The sequence below is a fragment of the Mixophyes fleayi genome, chromosome 4 (genome assembly GCF_038048845.1).
Source record: "Mixophyes fleayi isolate aMixFle1 chromosome 4, aMixFle1.hap1, whole genome shotgun sequence".
NCBI classification, from domain to species: domain Eukaryota; kingdom Metazoa; phylum Chordata; class Amphibia; order Anura; family Limnodynastidae; genus Mixophyes; species Mixophyes fleayi.
The window spans coordinates 195,913,036-195,935,931 of NC_134405.1; the positions used below are offsets into that span (position 1 = coordinate 195,913,036).

General features: G+C 42.0%; 1 protein-coding gene across 1 annotated transcript in view; it reads left to right on the forward strand.

Moving 5' to 3' along the window:
- Positions 1-22,896, forward strand: part of TMEM117 (transmembrane protein 117) — a 299,423-nt gene that overhangs the window by 77,882 nt on the left and 198,645 nt on the right. The gene's annotated exons all lie outside the window — the stretch shown is intronic.

Below are 22,896 nucleotides of genomic sequence, written 5' to 3' on the forward strand. Positions count from 1 at the left end.
CCGCAAAGTGGTGAACTGAAGCTATAACCGGCAGGGAGTCTAATCCCTCCCTGCCTTTAAATAGAGCTGCCAGCCAATAGGATGGGGTCCAGGGCATAGAACTCGCCACAGGCAGAGAATAATTAATTAATTATGCGCCCAAACACACGCCCAGCGTTCTGTCCTGATGCTGGGACACAGCCAATGTGACAGGAGCATCCCGGCTATTGCTCAGGCAAATAGGACGCACTGGCCGACAGCCAGGATGCGAGGAGAGTTCGAAGCTGAGCCGTCACAAGTTGCGCGGCGGCTCGTGACAGTGCATATACAGTATGCTCAGTTTTCTTTATGTAGGACCACTGGGTCTGCAGCACTTCACATCTACAGTGTTACAGTACAGGAAGCAATGTACAAAATTTGGCGATTGATGCAAGTGGAGCACATGGGAAAAACATAAGAAAGAACACCCTGCCCCGAGGAGCTTACAGTCTAGATAGGAAGCAAACAAGCAAGGGATGTTTTATTGTATGCATTACTGTGAACCGCAGGGATCTTAATGCATAAGGCAGGGGAATGGGCCCCGGGTACTGGCAGTGTTGTGTGTGACATCTGATATATAAGCAAATATGTCGTCACCCCTGCTGTCACAGATAAGCTGGAAGGGCACCTGTCTTGTAGCTCTCTTTCTTTGCTGCTATATACCACTCTCACCAGACAAAATGATTTTGGTATGAAGATGAATAAATTTTCTAAGATGCCCTTGTTGTTTCTTCATGCCATTATATCATCAATATATACTCCCTCTCATATCCCTATAATATTATTCCCCACCCGTGTGTGTACTTCATACATTAATTCTTTATAGATAATAAATGTGTGTACAGTATACTTTATTTTCTATATACTGTTTAATAATTGTGTTTCTGTTATAGTTATTGCTTTAAAACTTCCATTTTATATTTAGTAGTCCTTTTTTAAATAGGCTTAATTTTAAACAGAATATATAATGAAACCACTAGGTGGCAACAGATGACCTCTTTTGTAGCTTTTTAAAATCATTTTCTCTAAAATATTGCTACTTGATTTAAGAATATAAATTGATAATATGGAGATTACTTTTTTCTGCCATATTGTGGTAAGATCAATACAATAGCCAATTTAATATGCTGGTCTATTTTTAGCTTAGATGTTTCTGTAATTCAGAATAAATTATATTTCTACTGCATAAACTATTTGAAAAATGCATGTACCTTTTTGTATAATATACATAGCTTATGGAGTTAGGTGTGCAAAGGAAAATTAGCATTTATTGACTCTGCTTGTCTAAAAAAAAAATTGCATGCGCTTTTAGTTAGGAGCTTTAAAGGACTTAAACGAAAGGGAAAAAAAATCCAGTGTAACCCTCTTACTGCTAGAAAGTGCTGGCAAAAATGTTAATGTCTCTCTTGTCTATTACTAAAATTTAAACCTGGCAGATATAAAAACACATTGTATGGATTGTATGTATACTGCATATATATACAGAATGGAATTTGTGCGTAAAATGGATTTTGTTGTTTGGTATGGCACTTGTGGATAGGTGCAGGGGCCCACGGAGGATTGTCGGGGTGGGTTTCTCCCCGCCAACCCAAATAAAAACAGTTTCGCCAGCGCTGTCCTATATAGCAGCCGCGGCGCTGTCTAAGAAGCGTCTGCCGCGGACGCTTCTTTGACAGCGCCGCGGCTGCTGTATAGGACAGTGGCCACTTTGTTAGCGCAGGGGGGGGGGGTTCTAGAGACTCAGAAACCCCCCCTGCGTGCACCACTGAGGTGGTATATGGTCCTTTGGGTGTTTGTTAGTAGTAAGGTAGAACTGGGTGCTTGGTGTGATTATTGAGGGTAGTATATGGTCCTTTTGGGTGTTAGTAGTATGGTAGAATTGGGTGCTTGGTGTGATTGTTGAAGGTGGTATATGTTACAGGCCTGTATGATACTGTTTCAACTTGCTGTTTTGGTGCTGCACCCTATACACTTTATTGGAAATTGCCTTGATCATTGCCGCTCTTAGGTTTCAGGGGCAGCACAGTGATGCATATGGTCTCTTTTTAAGTCTGTTTCTTTCTTTTCTGGGCCACTTGTTGTGTTTGGTGGTGGGGGAGAGAGCAAGGGAGGTGAGTGAAGGGAAATAAGTGGTGTATTGATCAGATCTGGATATATCCATAAAAACGTCAGGTATTATATACATGACATGTGAACCTGTAAGTAGGTAACAAGTTCACAAGTCCGGTGTAGTAATTAAAACATATTCTGATCCAATCCATTCCCCATGCATTGATGCAATGTAAAGAATAGGCCCATGAGTGCTGGTCATTTCTACAGGGTGATCACTGGCCTTCAAATTCCTTTTTCATCGCTGTCTATGGAGAACAACTATATTGTGCCTGAAGTGAAGACAGGTTATAGGAACTGGATAAGGAATAGAACAGAGTCAATGAGCTCACTGTGTCAGTGGCACTATCCTCAACAGGCAACAGATGAGGTAAAAGATTACATTATCAGGATTTGACTTCAGGCCCATTTAGTGTCATATTCGTTTTGACAACCTGGTAAAAGACAACTAAACCTAAAATAGTGCTTCTCTTTCACAAATGAGCTACTGATTAATATAAACAGTATAGGTAAACATTTCCATGTCTTGACAGAATGTGAGCTTCTCATTTTATTTACATTTGGCATGTAAAAGAATCTAAACTAATCTCTGCTAAATCTGGCTTCCCAGAGAAGGGGGAGGACTGCCATAGTGAAGTCCATGTGGAGGCTGGGATTTTTTTTATTGTATATAGGATTTTAAACATTTCTTATTTCTCTAGTGTAACAAGATTTGTACATTTGACACTTTACCTGTGCATATTGGTATTCCCTTCTGCTCCCCATTGGCACCGCATACAAAGAATAACACTGCTGTCTCAATGACCTGGCTCTCCAATTCCATTTACTGAGCATTTTTGCTGCACATTATACACCCTTATCCTTTTGCCAATCATTTACTTTGTACAAAACTCAGTTCCCACCCCTTGTTACATTGAAGAGGGGCTTGCACATTTTATATTGGAGGGGTGGTAAAAATAAGTGGATTTACTTTTATTATAGAATGTAGACATCTGTATTTTTGGGAGAGTATACTGTACTAAGTCTACCTGCAATGTGCGGTACATAGACCTCACTTCAAATGCAGGTAGATGTAACCTGGCCTAAGTGCTCATGTACATGCATGCTTTCCTTGCGCCCATTTTATGTTTGGCGTGAGCTGTTACTGCTTTGTGACTACATCTCAGCTGGCACTGCAAATGGTGTTCATTGAACCCTATGAAGAAAGTGTTGACCGTACACACAAGTGTAGAAAATAAATGCTGAATGACATGGATGCAAATTGGTCTATTGTCTTGCTTCCATGATACGATCAGCATTCCCTCCGAACCAGGGGCGGATTGGGAACTTAAAGTGGCCCTGGAAAAAATTATTGAATTGGCCTCATGTGGTGAAATGAACTGTAGGTGGGGTCAATACAAAAGTATGCAGGATTTAGAACTACTGGCATTTGGTTGTAGTAACATGTAGATGTTACGGCACTGGATGCAGTGCCGTAACTAGACATTTTAGTGCCCTGGGCGAGACAGGGCACCGGCGCCCCCACCTAAGTGTGAGTGACATTTGCCAAGTGGGTGTGGCCAACCTAATGTGGGGGTGTGGTTAGCAGTTTACTGAAAGAATTCTGTTACATGTCTGCGGACCCCAAACATGAGCACAAAAGCATGGAGGAGAAGAAGCAGCTCCTCTGTAAGGTGAGGTACAAGGGGTCTCACAGGCTACCAATGCCTCATTCATCTCCGGCTATTATCTGCTGCCAGTATCACTGATTTACATCTCTTCACTAGGGAAATCTCAGATAATATGTAAACTTGTCTTATCCATCCCTGACATTAGTTATTGCTGCCACTACCTGAACGTTTAGTTTATTTTACCTCTCAAGTTATTTACCATATATAATCGTGTATAAGCCGACTTTTTCAGCACCTTTTTTAGGCTAAAAAAGCCCCCCTCGGCTTATACACGAGTGAACTGCGAAAGTAAAGGGCTGAAGGTACAGGGGCGGGTAGCGGCCGGCTGCAGTGCCCCCTTGGCCTTGCACCCTGGCCGACGGCACCGCCTGCACCTGCCTAGTTACGGCTCTGGTACAAGTAGACTTCCACCTGTATCTGCAGGATTGCAGCGACTCAAGGGAATACGTTAAATATTGAAACAAGGTCAACAATCTCTACTCTGATTAAACCCAGACCAGGAGCCCCCTTTATAAGTGATGATATAATTAAACAATGTGATGCTGTTACATTTCATATTTTCTTCAAACGTTTTCTTTTTTTAAATGACTAAAATGTTATACTGTTCGCATGGTGATCTGACCACAAGGGGCACTATTTAATTAAAGTGTATGGTGGAAAGGTTTAGCTGATGTCTAATAATGAAAGTAAATATGCAGATGTGACACCCTACACAGTGATCCTTGTTTTATTTATTTGTTATTGCACAAAACAATCTAACAAATGCCCTGGTTATACTAATGTTTATCAATGATAGGCAACCTGTGGCTCATTAACTATTGTGTAACTACAAGTCCAAGCATAGAGTGTATTGTTCTACTAGGGCAGGTACTGATAGAAATGGCTAAATGCACCTGAAGATCTTTAATACACATGATCTGATCTCTTTAAAATCGGAGGCAGAAGATGTAGCGGCATCAGATCAAGGTATGACAGGGTGGTGGCCTTTGAAATGAAAATGAATGAAAGGAGAATTTACAGAATTTGTTAATATTAATTTGAGTATAAAAGGAACTATTTGTCAGGTAGTCTCGGAAACACACTTGCATACTTCTTACGTGATTTTGGACTGAGCCCGTCACTTTGATACATGGCTGTATCTGCTATATTGTGGAATGGGCATGGAATGTTTTCACCAAGTATTGACCTCCCATATCTCACGAAAAGGCACTAGGATGCAGTCTTCCAGACCAGGATGATATTGCTTTGTCGTCAAGCTTCATAACGTATACTACAGTAGGTCAACTTTATACTTTCCATGTAGGCTTGTACACGCTAGTTACACTACAAACATGGTGAAACAAAAACTTTGCCGAACTTCCTATCAGTGTAACGCATGTGTGTTCCACTGCGAGAGTAAAGGGCTGAAGGTACAGAGGCAGGTAGCGGGCAGCTGCTGCGCCCTCCTTGGGCTTGCGCCCTAGGCGACGGCACCGCCCGCACCTGCCTAGTTGTGGCTCAGCCTGGATGTGATGACTTAAGACGCAATCATCTCTAAAGCAATACAGGGAAAAGGCTGCCAGTCCTGTGCTATAAAATTGCATGAATCCTTTTGGATGATTTGCAACTGGTTTATACCTCTTTGCTCAAATTTGTTTAGTTGCCTACTGCCAGAGCAGCATATTAGCACCCCACTGTTGCATCTTACCCTGACATCCTGAGATGCAAACTACCAGTCAAATGTTTCTATACATAGTGTATGAATATCTGTACTGTTTGTTTAAAAAAAAAAGGCATGAAAAAGAATCCTTATAATTGGCTATCCAATGCGATCACCAAAAAGGTGACATTTTGCAAGTATCTGGGAAAAAAACTTATTTTGTAACAATTGTATATGAGCCTTAAATGTGCCCAGTAATTGGTGGTGGTTTGAATTGATAACAGTGCAGGGATGGTTGACATACAATGGCATAAGTGAAGGGGAGAGCTATTCCAAAGGTTTGCTGGTGATATAGTAAGTGCAACGGAGGAAGAATTAATGTCAGTGCAGTGGGGGCTGGTCATATGTTCCACAAAGTGATTTGAGAATGGGACCAGTGCAAGGTAGAAGTAGGCAATGGAATCAATGCAAGAACCACTAAAGTATCACCAGAGCTGAAAAAAGTCTCTTGGGGGGCCTGCGGCACTTAAGCCAGGGGGGTTATCTTTTTAGATACATTTTAGACAAATACTCCGTCAAAACTGTGTGCACTACTGTTGCACTCAGCTCTGCCTTCACGAGCAGTACAGTGAACCAGGACATACCTTCCAACTGTACTTTTAGTCAAGCCAAATCCTGACTAAGCGAGACAGTCACCCAAACTCGGGACTGCCCCACCAGATTCTGGACAGTTGGCAGACTGTCCTGTTCTCTCCTACCTGTTCTTGTCACTTTCACCACTTGTGGCTGCTAGTTTCTTTAGATCAGTTGCTGATTGTCTGGATCATGGGATGTTGGAAGCCTTATTTGGCAAAAAATAGGTAAATGAAAAATTTGGAAAACTCCAAACAGCCCCAGCATTAAATCAATAGCGCCCACATTTAATAATTAGGCCTCTCTCTAACCCCAACAATAAAATAATAGTACTCACATTTGATAAATGGATCTATTTCTCTCCTACCAAACAGCTCCAGCAATAAATTAATAGCATTTATGTTTAATATAACCATTTCCCACACCATCCCCTGCATTAAATAATTAATATTCACATTTAATAAATAGCCCTCTTCCCTCAACTCAGCCCCACATTCAATTAATAGCCCCAAACCACCCCAGCATTAAATTAATAGTCCTGTCACCCCATTTTAATTTATTAAACCCCACCAATAAATTAAATTGCTCCACCATCACCCCACAAATAAAACAGCACCTATTAAATAATTAGCCCCCACCTAAACTCCACCATTATATTAATAGTCTACCTCCCACCGAAGAGCTATTAAGACAGCCCCCCTCCCTTCCCTCATATCACACAATATATTAAGAACCTCCCCACTCCCTCACACATTATAGCAGGCCCGCCTCCCTATAGTTTTGCATGGCAGACCCCCCTCTCTCCCTATAGTTTTGTATGACAACCCCCCTCTCACTCCCTATAGCTTAGTATAGACAACCCCCTCCCTCCCTATAGTGTTGTATAGGCAGCCCCACCCTTCCCTATAGTTTAGTATAGGCATACCCCCCTGCTCACTTACCTTTAGCTGCTCGGGCTGGCGTTGCTCCTCAGATCAGGCAGACAGGAAGTGAGACATCCTGTCTGCCGCAAGTGATTGGCTGCCTGTTGCTGTCCACTGACTACCATTGCTTTTGATTGCTTACCTCCGCCCCATACCCCGCCCCGCATGGGGAGTGATATACGAGGCGGCCTCGTTGGACCACCGGCCTACCTGGAGACTTCCCGCTAAGGCCTATGCCCAATCCGCCCCCTGCTCAAACACTTATGTGTACTCAGGGCTCTTTCTTCAACCCTATATGCAGTGCTGATTCAGCTGTGTTTACTCAAACTAATTATACCATAGGTGCAAGATGGGAAACTACCTGTGTAGATTATATGTCGGTGACAGGGAAATATTTTTACATTGTTTGGGTATTTCTCTGTTTGTATTTGTGAGTATTACATAATGGTGTGATGCAACAGTAATGTGGCATTCATTTTGCTCTAACAGAATTATATAATATTGAAATAATGAAAATATTATTGATGAATATAAACTTTGTAATGTAATGCCTACAGCTAAATATATGACCGCAAGTGTAGTTTCTTCAATAAAGCCAAATCAGAATTGAGTGGCTGATAGTTCACTGCCATTTCATCTCAGATGGTTTCAGGACGGTGAGCACGGAAGAAATGAAGCCACGGATAGATCACGAGCCGTTAAACACATATTAATCCAGAAATAGGTTACACTTCGAAGCGTTTGTCGATATAGACATTTCAATTAAAGAAGCAGGTTAAGTCAGTGTGGAGGCAAAACAATAAGAGAATTATATACTCGTGCTATACAATACATATCCTATATATTAGACCTGTCATTAATACAGAGTGACACCATGTGCCATCATGCCCTGGCAGCCATGGGTATGTATGCTGGCACTTGTGTTTCTCAAAAATGACTATATATTCTGATATATTCTGTAAAGCATTATTATATAAAAATATGATGCAAACACAGTTCATATAGGTTCCTGTTTAACCACTAAAAAGTGCTATAGTGCATATAATAAATGCAGATAAACCATGGTAAACTTATTGGATCTAGCAGAGATGCTGCACTTGGGTTATTATTAACTAAACTGTGGGTTTGAAAAAGTGAAAAGTGGAGATGTTGCCTTTAGCAACCAATCAGATTCTAGTTATCATTATTTAGTACATTCTACAAAATGACAGCTAGAATCTGATTGGTTGCTATAGGCAACATCTCCACTTTTTTAAACCAGCAGTTTAGTAAATATACCCCTTCGTGTCTGAAAAACAATGCAGAGGTGAACACTAAAACAAGTGTCTGCAATATAAAACAAGTGAAATACTATCCATTAAAAGAGAACTGTCCTGAATTTTACTAAATCCATATAGTCTAACAATTGAAACTTTTAATTTGAAATTAGGTTTCATGACCCCTATTTAGTAATGTCCGCATTTTATGAAAGATACTTTTTAATCCTCATGGCATAGATAAGGATTAAGCTTTCTTTCATATTTATCAAAAAACCTACACAGGAACAGCAGTTCCGAAAAACTGCTGTTCCTCTGAAGTAAAAAACTCACGTATCACTGCATCTTCTCATGCGTCCTGGATTGCGATCTTGCTTCCTCATTTATGATCATGCCCTGTGCACATGCGCTGACCGAAAACCTCAGGCATGCGCACAGAGACCCCTACTGTACAGCACTGACTGACGAACCTGAGTCATGTGACAGGGAGGGATCAAATGAACCCTCCAAACATGCGCTGTACAGCTCTGCTCTTGCTGAACTGTAATGAAGAGTTTCACTTACAAAAATGTACATCAGTCTGAGCTGGCATACATTAACATGAAAAAGTTCCGAAAATTTAGCATTTTTGGAACTTGGTAAATAGCGTTAGGGAGCAGTCCCCATACACTGTTATGGGGACTGCAATCGAAAACAAATATAAATGCAAAGCAATATCTGCTGTGATGCAATGATCATAAATGACAACTATACTTTACTTTTGCAGTGGATCATTTTTGGGGATTTTACATGGAAAGATTGATTAATAAATAGGCCCCCATGAAACTTGTATGCACAAGCCACCTCCACCGACCAGATTTGGTGTCATTGGACCAAATAATCAGGGTGAGACTTTCACGCAATGTCTGGCTAATTCTTAAATAAAACATGAAAAATGCTAAGTTATCACACAAGATCTTGCAATATTTATTACGAGCACCTCGGATGAAGTTTTCCTAAAATATAAATGAAATTGTAATATTATATAAAAATAATGATTACGAGTATGTTGTTTGTAGCATGATAGACTTCTAAAAAAAATGGTCATTTTTATAACAATAAGCCAAATCAAAGTAACATCCTGCCTAGTAGTCTTATCTTAAGCCAACAAAGTAATGACTGCAGCAATATGTTGCTTAAAAATGCTAAATACAGCATATTAAACACAGAACTATAATTGAAATGCATCTTCTAGAGGAGAACTTCAGAGAACTACTAGTACACAGCATTATGGTGAAATATTTTCCAGAAAACAGCATTGCTATTGAGACACAAGTGGGTCTTTGATAAAGTGATGTTTATATATGTGAATTGTTTGTGGCATTCATCACTCCAACTACAGTCAACTTCCACGAAGGCAAGAAAAAATGGAGTGGAATCATAACACCCAATAAATTATTAACTACTTTGTTGCTGCCTGCCAGCATGAGTGTTTCACACAAACCACCTAATGGTTTCCTCCAGGTCACTACATAACCTCAGTTATAATAACAGTGAACAATTTAGGATGCTATCCACAACAAAAGAAATAAAATAACCCACTCAGCCATTCTCTGAACAGCGTTGGCAGGTCCTCTAGATAACACAAGGTTTGTAGGTAATCTGTTATTGTGAGTGGTTTGCCAGTGCAACAAATCTGTTACATTGTAATGAAAATGCAGTAGGTTTCTGTAATGGTTTTACCTTGTTTTGCACTTGGAAGGAAACACGGTCAGCTTTTATGTCCTGAACAAACTGCATATGTCAAAGATGTATTGGTAAAAACAAAACAAAAAGGAGACCTTTCATTATTGTAACATTGTATGACTTAATTCCGTTAAGCAATCAGTGCAAAAATCTGGTTTGTTAAAAAATTGTTATATTTCTCTTTTAACTGCCAATCTCTAAGGTATGGGATATCTGTTAATGTGTTATCAATTAATGTAATGTACTTTTAAAACTGCCAGCACTAAAATCGTGTACTTCGGTATTTGTAATGTATGATTTAGAAAGGGATTAGTGTTGCCTGTTGCCAAAAAGGATAAAATAAAAAGAGAAAAAAGCTTGGTGAACTTCTCAACTCGCTAAATCTGTCTGAATGAGGACAGTAAATTCTACAAATCATGAGATTGTAAGTCACTCACTTAGAGCCTGTTCATCTATGTCAGTTGTGCTGTGTAGAAATGTGCTACACTCATTTCAGACTATGCTAGTTAGGGCAATCTGATTTCTCAGCTCTTTTCATTATTTCCTACAGCTATTGCCAACATATTATGGTAAATGGTTCCTAACCATTATTCTGTCCATTGGAATATAGTGCTTTGTCATATATTCCTTTTAAACCTTCTCCCTAGGTCTTCATGTCTGACACCATCTCCATCCACATCTCATCAAATCAATCCACTTCATCCATTCTGTCTCCGGTCTTGCTGATTTTCATCTATTTTTTTTTTTGCCTCATGTTTAATTGATCTGTACTTTAAACTTTGCTCATAGTTCTCAAGTTTGACATGTTTATTTATAGCGTCCTTTATTTTGCACTTGGATTTTTGTCTGCCATACAACAAATAATTCCAGGGAGATTAAGCAAGCAACACCTAGGCATAGCTTGGTGTTCTGCCATATGGGGCGTGTTCTGCTCCTCTCAAGGGGTGTGTCTAGTAGGGGAGATTATATTTACTTTATTCTAAAAGTTAGTGCAATTCCAGCGATAACCAAGCAGCACAGCACTGACATTACTAATGCACTGCTTGTTATATAATGTCTCAGCACGGAGGCCCAACTGCTTGTGATAATATTAATATATATAATAATAAAATGTGTGTATAAAAGAACAATGAAAAATTACTTATAATACAAGCCTTGTGCTGAGTTACGCAGAGCCTCATTCTTCCTCCTGCTCTGTGCACATACTGGTGTATGCATCGGTGCTAACCTAGGCTTGTTTGTAATGTTTGGTAATCATGTGTGCATCTGTGCTAACCTAGGCTGGTTTGTCCTGTTTGGTAATCATGTGTGCAGACCAGCTGTTAAATAAAGACACTAATGCTAATAATTTCCTATAGTTTGTATTGATTCAACACTGTTTAATGTATTTAACTGTACAGCTGTAAAAGTAATTTGCCAACTTGTTAGGCATGTAAAACTTATTGTACTGTAAATAAAAGAAATGCACCATCTTCACGCCATAACTTATTTGTGATGAGTGAGACAAAAACACCTTAGTCACTCAACTAAAGGCCTTTCTATAATTATATTGTTCGCTATACAAGTATACTATAATGCTACACAGCTAGTATTTTTACATGAGTTCACATTGCAAGTGTAACATTTTTGATGGAGCACCATAGATTTCCTAAGCCTGGTTTGGAGGAGGAGGAGGGGGCAATACAGAGGCTAGAAGAATGATAAACAGGGGCATGACACTACAGGGTGCAATACCCACCTTGTCTTTGAATTCGACACTCTACACAGATCCCTGTGTCTTAAGTACTGCAGGCAGTATGCGCTGGAGTAGAACTCCATGGAGCTTTTGGGTAAAAGATTCATTCTTGGTGGATCCCTGTCACATACCCCTGCCATATTTGTGGCTCAGCACAAGCTCTTCCGGGTATCAGCATCCGTAAAGGAATGAGCCGCCGCAGCACTCATTTTGATTGGTTAAGGTTTTCCCAGCACCACTTCCAGGTGCAAATGCAGGATTTTTAGAGGAGGGTTTCCATGCTATAGTGGGCATGACCAACATGCAAGGGGCATGGCCATCATTTTAGACAAATACACAGGCAATACTGTGTGCACTACTGTTGGGTGCATGCAGCTTTTTCTTCAGGAGCAGAGCACTGTGAAGTGGGATATACTTCCCACCTGTCCTTACAGTCGAACCATTCCTTATTAAGTGGGACAGTCACCCAAATTTGGGACTGTCCCACCAAATTCAGGGCAGATGGCAGACTGTCCTGCTGTCTCTTACCTGTTCTTGCAGCTTTCACTACCTATGGCTGCTGATATCTTACCCACAGCCATCTTATTACTGTTCATGGTTCATAATTGCATTTTGTGGTTTTGTGGTCTTTTAACATCTGTCTAATGTGACACACGCGTTGTACTTTTTTCAGCCTTGCATTAGCATTTTGTGAAGTGAATACGTACCAAATAGAACACAGATATTTTAAAAAAAAACCTACAATCATGTTTATGATAAACCTATAACAGTAGACATTTGCAAGCACTTTGCTTTGTGGTAAGTATAGTCATAGAGACAAAATGTTTTGTTGATTAATGCACTGATCATTATATAAATCCTGGATTTACTTTGTATTAATGTGTCCAGATGGCTTTGGATTATGAGAAAAAGCGTGCATTGGCTTTGTGTCCATTTGCTACTGACGTTAATGCAATGTCTCCTAAGAAAATTCTGTTGAGTGAAATATAAAACTGGAATTACATAAGCGTCCTACCAAGTAGTACAGATTCGTCTGGTCACTTAAATTATCTGACTTTTTTTTTTATTTTAATTCCTCCGTATCTATACTGCATCATGTAGCACTGTTTCTTTTTACATATTTAGACTGTTTTTCTCATTAACATTTAACTCTTTCAGCACCAGAAGATTGAGTCTATGGGGTGATGCAGAGTTGGCCGCAAAAATAGGCCACTTGCACCCATGTTTTTATCAATTTGCTTTATGTGCACAAGCGCATTCACTAGGCTAGGCATCAATCCAAATGTAAAAAAAACTCTGTAATGCAGCAGCAACAACTGTAAAAAACAGAGGGATATATGACCGAGCAAGGTAGAGACCACCAATCACAAGTGGTTCACTAGTGCTGGAGACAGTCATGATACACTATTTGCACCTACCTATGACCTCTTACAACTAATATGGCCTTCTCAGGTATGTTTCCTTTTCCTGTTTTGCATCTGTTCTCAATTGCACGAACACACCCCTGTCCCTCTTCTCCAGGTACATGCATACCTAAGCAACAGAAAATCATGCATAGCTAAATGGGTGCATATGTGTGCGTCCACTTTCTGGGCATGCACAGAGCAATTTCACACAAGATATGCTGCAGAAACAGGCATAGTAACTGTTGCGAGCCGCAGCAGTGCCCAGCTGCCGCGACTCTCTCACATGCGTCCCGGCCATCGCTATGACAATATTGCAAAATATACTTAATAACATGAAATAGTAATATACATAAGACACTGATGCTGCCGTGTATATACTAAGACCAGGGGCGCACACAGGGGGGGTTTCTGGTTCTCCAGAAACCCCTCTCCTCCGCAAAGAACAGTGTCCCTACATAGTGGCACTGTACTATACAGCAGCCGCGGCGCTGTCAAAGAAGCATCCGCGCCAGTGCTGTACTACAAAACAGCACCGCCACGGACGCTTCTATGACAGCGCTGCGGCTGCTGTTCAGTGCAGTGTCGCCGAAATAGAGTTCTCTCTCCTATATGTTTTTTGGGGGGGGAGAACCCCCCCCCCCCCATAAAAATCCTGCATGCGCCCCTGAAGACTATGCCAAGGAGCAAAAAGTACATTAGACTGTGAGAAATGGGTTATGAATAAAAAGTTCTCAGTCCAATGAGACTAATGGAATGCATAAATGTCGTTTAAGGTGAAACACAATTTGTTATAAAGATCACCTCATTGAAGCAACTTCTTTAAAGGACAACTGAACCAAGAAATATAATACTTGTGTATATATGAAACATAAAGGTAGACTACACGGTTTTTCCCTAATCCAGCTCATTCCATTATACTACATGGATTTACATGCATCTGATACAGGACAACAGTCAACTTTTTCCTGTGTATGAATCTACCAGTCCACAAAAAATCGTTTGGCAAAGCAAGTCAACAAGTCATACTCTGATGCTTGAGAGCAGCACCTATATTATAACATAACAATCTGCTGCAAATGAGTGAGATAGTGTGATCACATATGTTTCCACTTTGAAACACATTTTAATGTTAATAGAGAATTTTCTTGTTTTTTAACATACTTTTTATGTTATAAAGAGGCCTTTCTTGAAATTACCATTTGTTAGAATTCTGCAATATGGGAGATTTGTAAAAGTGGGTGATCTTAAATCATCTAGTATTGGCGTGTATTTCACAGCTTCATGGATATGGGTAATTATCACTGATATATCTTCAACCTTAAAATGCAAGAAATAACATTAGAAACAAATGAGCAGTTTATGATGTGGATTGTGGTGCATAAAGGTCTATCCACATAGTACCACACAAGGTTCATCTATTTAACAGGAAAGTATATCTGAAAATTACTAACATGTTGACACGTATGCACTGGTGTTGATCGTAAAATGCAGGTCAGTCAGCTGGTTTGATCTTTACTATTAGGGCTGATGGCAAATATCATAAACTCGTAGAACAGGCAGTAGAGCTCTTCACCTATAGCAGCCACCTTTCCCATAGAGCTGAACATTCTCACTGGTACTCCGATGCCCCCAGGTCTTAAATTCAGAGTAGTACAAATTTATAACATTACCGTAGGGCAGACGAGAGCCTGATGGTAGAAAGCAGCGAAGTCCGGAACAGGCCGAGGTCAAAGGGCAACAGCAGGCAGTGGAGTAAGGTCCAGGCAGGTGTTAGGGCTGGCAGAATACAGCGTATCTGGAGAACAGGCAGAGGTCAGGGTCACAAGCAATCTAACAGAGTCCAGTAGGCAAGCCAAGGGTCATACACAGAAGAGTCAATCCAAATTACACAGGAACAGAGGAAAAGAGCAGGTCAGCAGCCAGAAACTGAGAGCTATAACCGGCAGGGAGGCTAAGCCCTCCCTGCCTTATATACCTGGAAGGGTCAATAGGAACAGGAGGGCATGGCAGGCAATCATTCCCCAGCTGGGAATAGATTCACTACTGATGGTTGCACGCTGGCCGGGTCGCAGCGGTGATGTGTGGAGCCTCCCGTCCGTTGCCACGGCGACGGCCAGGATGAAGACTTGAAATGACGCCCTGGTCGTCATGACAATGGCTGGAACGCATCAGAAGGGCCGGGGCCGCCGCGACTTGTAACATCTACTGAATTAGTCTGTTAGTAAAGTGAATTTTTTTTTTTTTACCAAACGAGGGCTGTGTTAAGGTAAAGATTTATTAGAAGCAAATTCTATTCCGCAATTGTGTAGATTGGACTACTACCGTGAAATATAAAATAGTAAAATGTTAATTAATTCCTTCATTATTTTCTCCTCTCAGCTTGCACTGCGTAGGCTGCTTGCAAAGTTATTTTTAAAGCTCTTTTACTGCAAGCAAGACAGCAGGAGTTTGACAGAGAGGTTACTAGAGAGATGATAAATTGAAGCAAAATCTCTTGTTTCAATGAAAGTAATCTTGTAAAAGTGCAAGAAAAGCTGTGCTATTATGCGAGTATCTTTCCAAAGGAAACTTTGTAATAAGAAAGATATAAATTGCATGCTATCCATTCAAAAAGTGCATTTCCCACTTTAATGCCCTGGAAAGTGGCTGTGTTGCTGAGCTGATAAAGAGGTATTTAATAGTACAGCTATTAAGGATTTATCTAAAAAGCAAATGCAGGAGATCCCATTTTTTTATATTTCAAAAGCACATTTAGGACTTTTCCCCAAAATTGTGCTCGTTTACATAAACTCTTACAAATGTGTTTTTAACAGTATTGTATAATTTGAGGAAAATAAAAGTAAGTTTAATGTATTTAGCTTTCTCTGGAAGCCGTAGGAAGTCAAAAGACCAGGCAATGATTTCTGTTGGTAACATCTCCTAATAGGTTACATTAGAATATATATAGAACATGGTATATTGAATAAAGTTTTGAACACTCTGCATTACAAAAGTCTGATTTAGAGTGTGCCCTAACATCCTATATCCAGGAGCTGAATACCAATGCCAGATGCACTTTAATGTTTGTTAAAATTAAAAATGAGTGAAGACGCAGAGATTTGTAATGACATTACAGCGTTTTCTATTTCTTGTTTATAATGTGAATATAAAACAGGGGGATTTGCATTGAATTGTTTCTGCCCCATAGAGCATCCCCTGCTTACACTGTTGGGGCAGGACAACAAAGGTTTATCTGGGATTTTCACAGAGTATTACAATTTGTAAAGCAGAAAAGTATAAAAATCATTTGTACTCACAAGCATAGGTTATTACAAAGGATATAGCTAACTCACTGTTATTCAATGGGCCACATCCTTCTTATGACATGGTGTTAGGGATGTCCGTCTTTGGGTTGTCAACAGTCACTTTAACAATATGAAAGGAGAAAACACTTACTCCTTTAGAAGTAGTCACAATTCTTGGTAATTTCAATAATGATGAATACCTCAGGCAGGAGAGAAGAATCTTATTAACTGTCAGAAGCCACGGCGGCCACAGGCAACACAGCGACTCTCGCTGCCCTGCTGGTGGCGTCCCGGCCGTCTACATGACAACCGGAGCGTCACTTCTGGTTCCTTTGTCCCGACGCTTCAGGCTCCCTGCCGCTGTAAAACAGCCGGGCGCAGGACTGTTCAGACCCAGCCATCCTTGGCTGATTACTAATTATGCTGCAGCCTGATTCTTTAGTGCAGCTGGGCACACTAGATCTCATTGTCCCCACTGCTATTATTACTTAGCCTGGTCCTGGGGATACTATCAGGCTGTTGGTACTATTTTAAGCAGTGAGGACTGAGTCTCACTGTCGGTTATAGCGTTCTGTCTCAGTACTTCTGCCTGCTCCTGTGCTATATTGGTGTTGAACCTTGGATTGCATTCTCTGTGTATGACCTCTGCCTGTTCCTGGATTCGGAACCTTTTGCCTGTGACCCTGACCTTCTGCCTGTACCCGGACTCTGAACCATTGCCTGTGACCCTGACCTTCTGCTTGTACTCGGACTATGAACCATTGCCTGTGACCCTGAACCTTGCCTGTGGCCCTGACCCTGCTTGTACCTGACGTCTCCACTTGTGCTCTGTCCAGTCCGCAGATCTCTGGCCTGCCTCTACTCCGTGTATTACCTCCTGTACCTGTGCGCTGCCGTGTGAACATAACCTTGTACTACACGGAGTGTAAGTCCTGGGGGCATCCGAGTACCTGTGAGCGTAACCAGTCTCTACGGGAAAGGCGGCTGCTAAAGGTGAAGACCTCTTCTATAGTTCTACAAGATTATGCCGCACTGGTAGCCATAACATTAACAAGTGGATTTTCTTCATTTTAATAAACAAATTTAGTATTAAAATATCAATGCATTGTATAAGTATTTTTCTCTCAAAACACCCAAATATTGAGGTGTGTTTTCTATCCATTTATACACTCAGTATTCTGGCAATATCATACTATTTTGGTGCTAGGATGTGTAGTAGTATAACACAATTCTACTCTAACTTCTTTGGGGGTAGCTATTAAACAAAAATTAGTTCTTTAGTGCACTTACAGTGAAGTTTGATTGTGTTGAGATGGCCTGATCATATGCACAGGACAAGGAGAAGAGAGCACTTATTTGACCCTTTAATACCTATTCCAGGGTGCATCAGCGTCCTAATTAATGATTCAAATTCCTGCGCTTTTCTCAGTGGACAGCACCTGTAATCAGCATAGTCTTATTGTCAGGGCCGGTGCTAGGGTCCTTGGCGCCCTAGGCGCACTGTCAAAATCGACGCCCCCCCCCCCCCCCCCCCCGCAGGCACACCTTAAAAATCGTCGGCCTACTCCCCACGTCTTTCCTTACCTTGCCTCAACACTGCCGCCTCTCTGCTCTGTCTCCTCCCCTCCACTCACTGACACTGTCGGGCCTTGATGATGATGTCACGCCCGACAGTCAGTGAGTGGAGGGGAGGAGATAGAGCAGAGAGGCGGCAGTGTTGATCAATAGCCCCTTCCCCCCCCTCCCCGTGGATTTATCTGAACGCTGTGCGGCGGCCGTGGAAGGTATAGTCAGCGGTGGCCGCACAGATTTTACAGTAATTTTATTTCTAAGGCGCCCTCCAGAGCCCGGCGCCCTAGGCAAGTGCCTAACCTTGCCTAATGGGAGCGCCGGGCCTGCTTATTGTGGACAAACCAAACAGTACTAATGTCTGAATAAGCCCTAAGGTTTTTTTTACTAACACTGCTCAAACATGAATATATGCAATGAAACCATACAGACCAAGTTGACATTTGCTGTTATTGCATAACTTGCACTAAACACGTTTAAAGCAAATTGTTGATCAATCATGGTTTTAGTACAATTTGCACCTTTTGAGCACGGTTAGTAAATAAACCTCAGTGTGTATTAAAGGGAAGTTTAGGGATCTCTGATTATATATGATTTGGCTTAATTGCTTGACAGTGCAAACTTTATACTGATAGAAATCCTAAGAGTTTTAAGTGGCAAATCCATGTACAAAACCTCAGTGGCTACAGTCTGGCTAAAGAAAAGGCTACAAACTTAGTGAAATGTAATAGTGGTTAATAACTGTTTGGCAAAGAGTAGTAATTGGTTAGAAGAAAAGGAATTACATTTAATTACTTAAATTTAAAACTAAATTGGCAGTGTTTGGGATGTTGATCCTGAGGAGATAAATTCAGTTATTTCAGCTGTCATGTAGTTTACATTAGAGAATTTGAGTTTCAGGATTTATATGCACTTAATGATGCAAATAATCGTATATATGTCAGAACCTACCTATTTCCATGTGCAAGGAGCTGAGTGAGGCAAATATACAAATCAAAGTAGGTATATGTACTCTATATCAATATTTCTCGTGTATATGTACAGATGCCGTACCATGATTTCAATTACTACCAAGTAATCTGATGCATGCTTGTGAACCACTACACGTTAGCCTAGGCTTGCCTCATATATCTAGGCTTCTACTACTGTTTAGTAAGCAATTTGACTTGATGTTGAATAATACTGCTATATAATGTAATCATACTCAAAAAACACCCAGAATAATCAAACTAAACATATTATGCAGGATAAAACATTGAGAAGACTGCATACCGTGTCACACACATAAGGGTGTCACTCACCGGACTGTGAGTGCTTCTTCCCGGACATTTAGGAACCGTGGCCGTCCTCCATCCTGAGGGACTGCGCATGCGCAGCCCTTTCTAATCCTTCAGTGTATGTTCCTTTAACTTAATTGGCAGATCAGGCAACACTCCCTATATTAAGCACCTGTGGTCAACACCACGTTGCCTGATCTTGGAGTCTCATTCCCCATGAGTCTCTGAAGGTGTTCCTGTGTTTCCTCGTTTATTCAGCGCTGCTGATTCCTGTGGTTTCCAAACCACTTCTACCTCTGTGGTTTCCAAACCACTTCTACTACTGTGGTTCCCATACCACTTCTACCCTTCTGTGTATCATCGTGACTGTTAGCTGATTCCTATCCGCTGCCTCCGTGCACTACAGTCTTCTAACCACTTCAACTCTACCATATATTATTGTGACTGTTAGCTGATTCCTATCCGCTGCCTCCGTGCACTACAGTCTTCAACCTGCAACTCGTCTGTGTTTCATCGTGACTGTTAGCTGATTCCTATCCGCTGCCTCCGTGCACTACAGTCTTCAACCTGCAACTCGTCTGTGTTTCATCGTGACTGTTTGGCTGATTCCTATCCGCTGCCTCTGTGCGCTTCAGTCTTCAGTTCATCTCAACTCTCCCGTGTTTCCTCGAGACTGCTGCCACTATTGCTATCCGCTACTCTCCGTGATCAACAGTTTCAGTTCATCTCAACTCTCCCGTGTTTCCTCGAGACTGCTGCCACTATTGCTATCCGCTACTCTCCGTGATCAACAGTTCCAGTTCAACTCTGCTCTCCCGTGTCCCATCGTTACTGCACCTGCTGGTTGCTATTGGCTACCTCCGTGTGTCCGCAGAGACCTGCTGCTGCTACTCCTCAGCTCTACTCATCCATCTACTGCTGATCCGCTCTCCACGCTTTCCTGTGTTCCCGCTGGTCTCTACCCGCCTGTCAGCATTGGATTCGTGTCTCTCTACTTACCCCTCTGCTAGACCATCGCCATTCTCCAGGGTCCTTCAGGAGTCCAGTTCCACGCTCTACTGATTCCTGTATATTTGTTTCCCTGCTGGTCTACCTACCTGTGCGCTGCACCTACTAGACCTCCGCTTCACCCATCCAGGGACTTTGCATCCTGCCGGCCTCCTGCCGTTCAGGTATCTCTGCACTCCTGTCTGACTGCCTGCTTCTGAACCACGGTATGCATACTTCTCATTGACTGTGCTGGTGTATTGCATATCTTGCTGGACTGTGTTGGTTCTCCTCTGGAGTTTGCTATCCGCTGAGTCTATTGCCATCATTGACTGTGTTATCTCGTGCCGGATTACTTCAAGAGACTTTCTATTATGGCAGTGCTGTTCAGTCATATATATATATATATTGTGCATATTATTGTGGATCAAGTTTAAGGTGCCCGTGTCTATCTTGTGTTGCAGTCTCTCCCCGTGCACCTCCTCACATATATATTCAGTGGTACAACTTGCTAGTGGCAGACCACTGATCCCTGTGTCCAGTATCACCTGTTCCTGTATCCTCTCACATAGCAGTGGTACAACTTGCTAAACGCAGACCACTGACTCCCCGGATACCTCCACTTGGATTCCATTCCTTCACTCAGACAGCGGTACAACTTGCTATCCGCAGACCGCTGACTCTCATCACCTCCTCGTTTCTGTTGGACATTCCTCCTCACTATAGCAGTGGTACAACTTGCTACCGCAGACCACTGACTACCTTCACGTGTCCTTTGTCCATACAGTTCCTCGTGTATTATTACCTCCATATTGCCAGTGCTGCTAGTCATAGACTTTCCTGAGCATCTCATCATCTGCTATTTCCTGTTCCGTGATCACCCTGCTACCAGAGTACCATATTACCACCTATACTGCTCTGGTAAGCCTATCACCTGGTGATCCCTGGGTAAAGACTCCTAGTGCCCGTGACAGTAAGATCAGGCCATGACAGACCCAGATACGGAACCTACCGCTAAAGAGATGCTGCAGCATCTGGTCAGCCGTGTGGAGCAACAGGATGCTCGCCAACAGCTGTTACTTCAATGTTACCAATCGTTAACCTCCCAAGGAACATCTGGACAGACTGTTACAGCTAATATTGAAGCTCCTGTGCTTTCCTCCGTTTCCCCAGTGCCATCCCAGGTGTCTACAGCTCCCACGCTTCACCTGCCTACTCCGTCAAAATACGACGGGGACCCCAAAACTTGTAGGGGTTTCATTAACCAATGTTCAGTCCATTTTGAGCTCCAACCTCAAAATTTTTCTACCCATCGTTCCAGAGTGGCCTATCTTATCTCATTGTTTTCTGGACAAGCCCTGGCTTGGGCCTCCCCTCTGTGGGAAAGAAACGATCCAATACTACAAGATAGTGCCAAATTCATTTCCACGTTCCGAAGTGTGTTCGATGAACCAGGTCGTGTGACCTCCGCTGCTTCCAGCATTCTTCGTTTGCGACAAGGCTCCCATACAGTAGGCCAGTATGTCATTCAATTTAGGATCTTAGCCTCTGAACTTCAGTGGAACACTGAAGCATTAGTTGCCGCCTTCTGGCAGGGGCTCTCCGATAAAATTAAAGATGCACTGACTACCCAAGAGCTTCCTTCGTCACTAGAAGATTTGATCTCTCTTTGCCATCGTGTAGATGTGAGATTTCGTGAAAGAGAGTCTGAGAAAACAACTGCTGTTAAAGCACCTCTTCGTTCAACCCCTCAATTTCGTCCAGCTTCACCCTCTGTGATTCCCATGGAGATAGGACGTTCCAAATTATCTTCAGAGGAGAGGAAACGAAGAGTAAAGAATAGACTCTGTATCTATTGTGCTGATTCCACGCATATGCTCAGCTCTTGCCCTAAGAGATCGGGAAATGCCAGGCCCTAACTAGTTCTGGAGAGGTGAAGTTAGGGTCCCTGGAGTCCTCTCCATCGTCTATGAAATCTAAAGTCTGCGCTTTTGATGTTACGATTTCCTTTACTACCAAATCCTTTGAGTCACAGGCATTGATTGATTCCGGAGCAGCAGGAAATTTCATTTCTAAATCACTAGTGAATCAATGGTCTCTACCAGTGATTACTTTAAAAACACCCATTACTGTGACGGCTATAGATGGATCACGTCTCATCAATGGTCTCATCACCCAGAGTACGTCTCCAGTAACACTTCAGATTGGTGTACTACACCATAAAGAAATTTCGTTTTTAATTCTTCCAGTTACGACAAGTCCGATTGTCTTAGGCCTTCCATGGCTTCAGTGTCACTCTCCCCAGATTGACTGGCGCACCCCTCAAGTTACGTCTTGGGGGTCTGAATGTCACCATCGTTGCCTTTCCCAAGTTATTCCTCTTAAAGTACAGCAATCTTCCATCTCATCTTCCTCCCCGGGACTCCCTCCTCAGTATGCTTCATTTGCCGATGTGTTTGATAAAGCTCGGTCTGAACGTCTTCCTCCTCATCGTTCTTGGGATTGTCCGATCGACCTTCTACCTGGCAAGACTCCTCCCAGGGGTCGGGTCTATCCACTCTCGTTACCTGAAACTCAAGCCACATCTGAGTACATACAGGAGAATCTCCAGCGTGGGTTTATTCGACCTTCCACCTCTCCCGCTGGAGCTGGGTTCTTCTTCGTC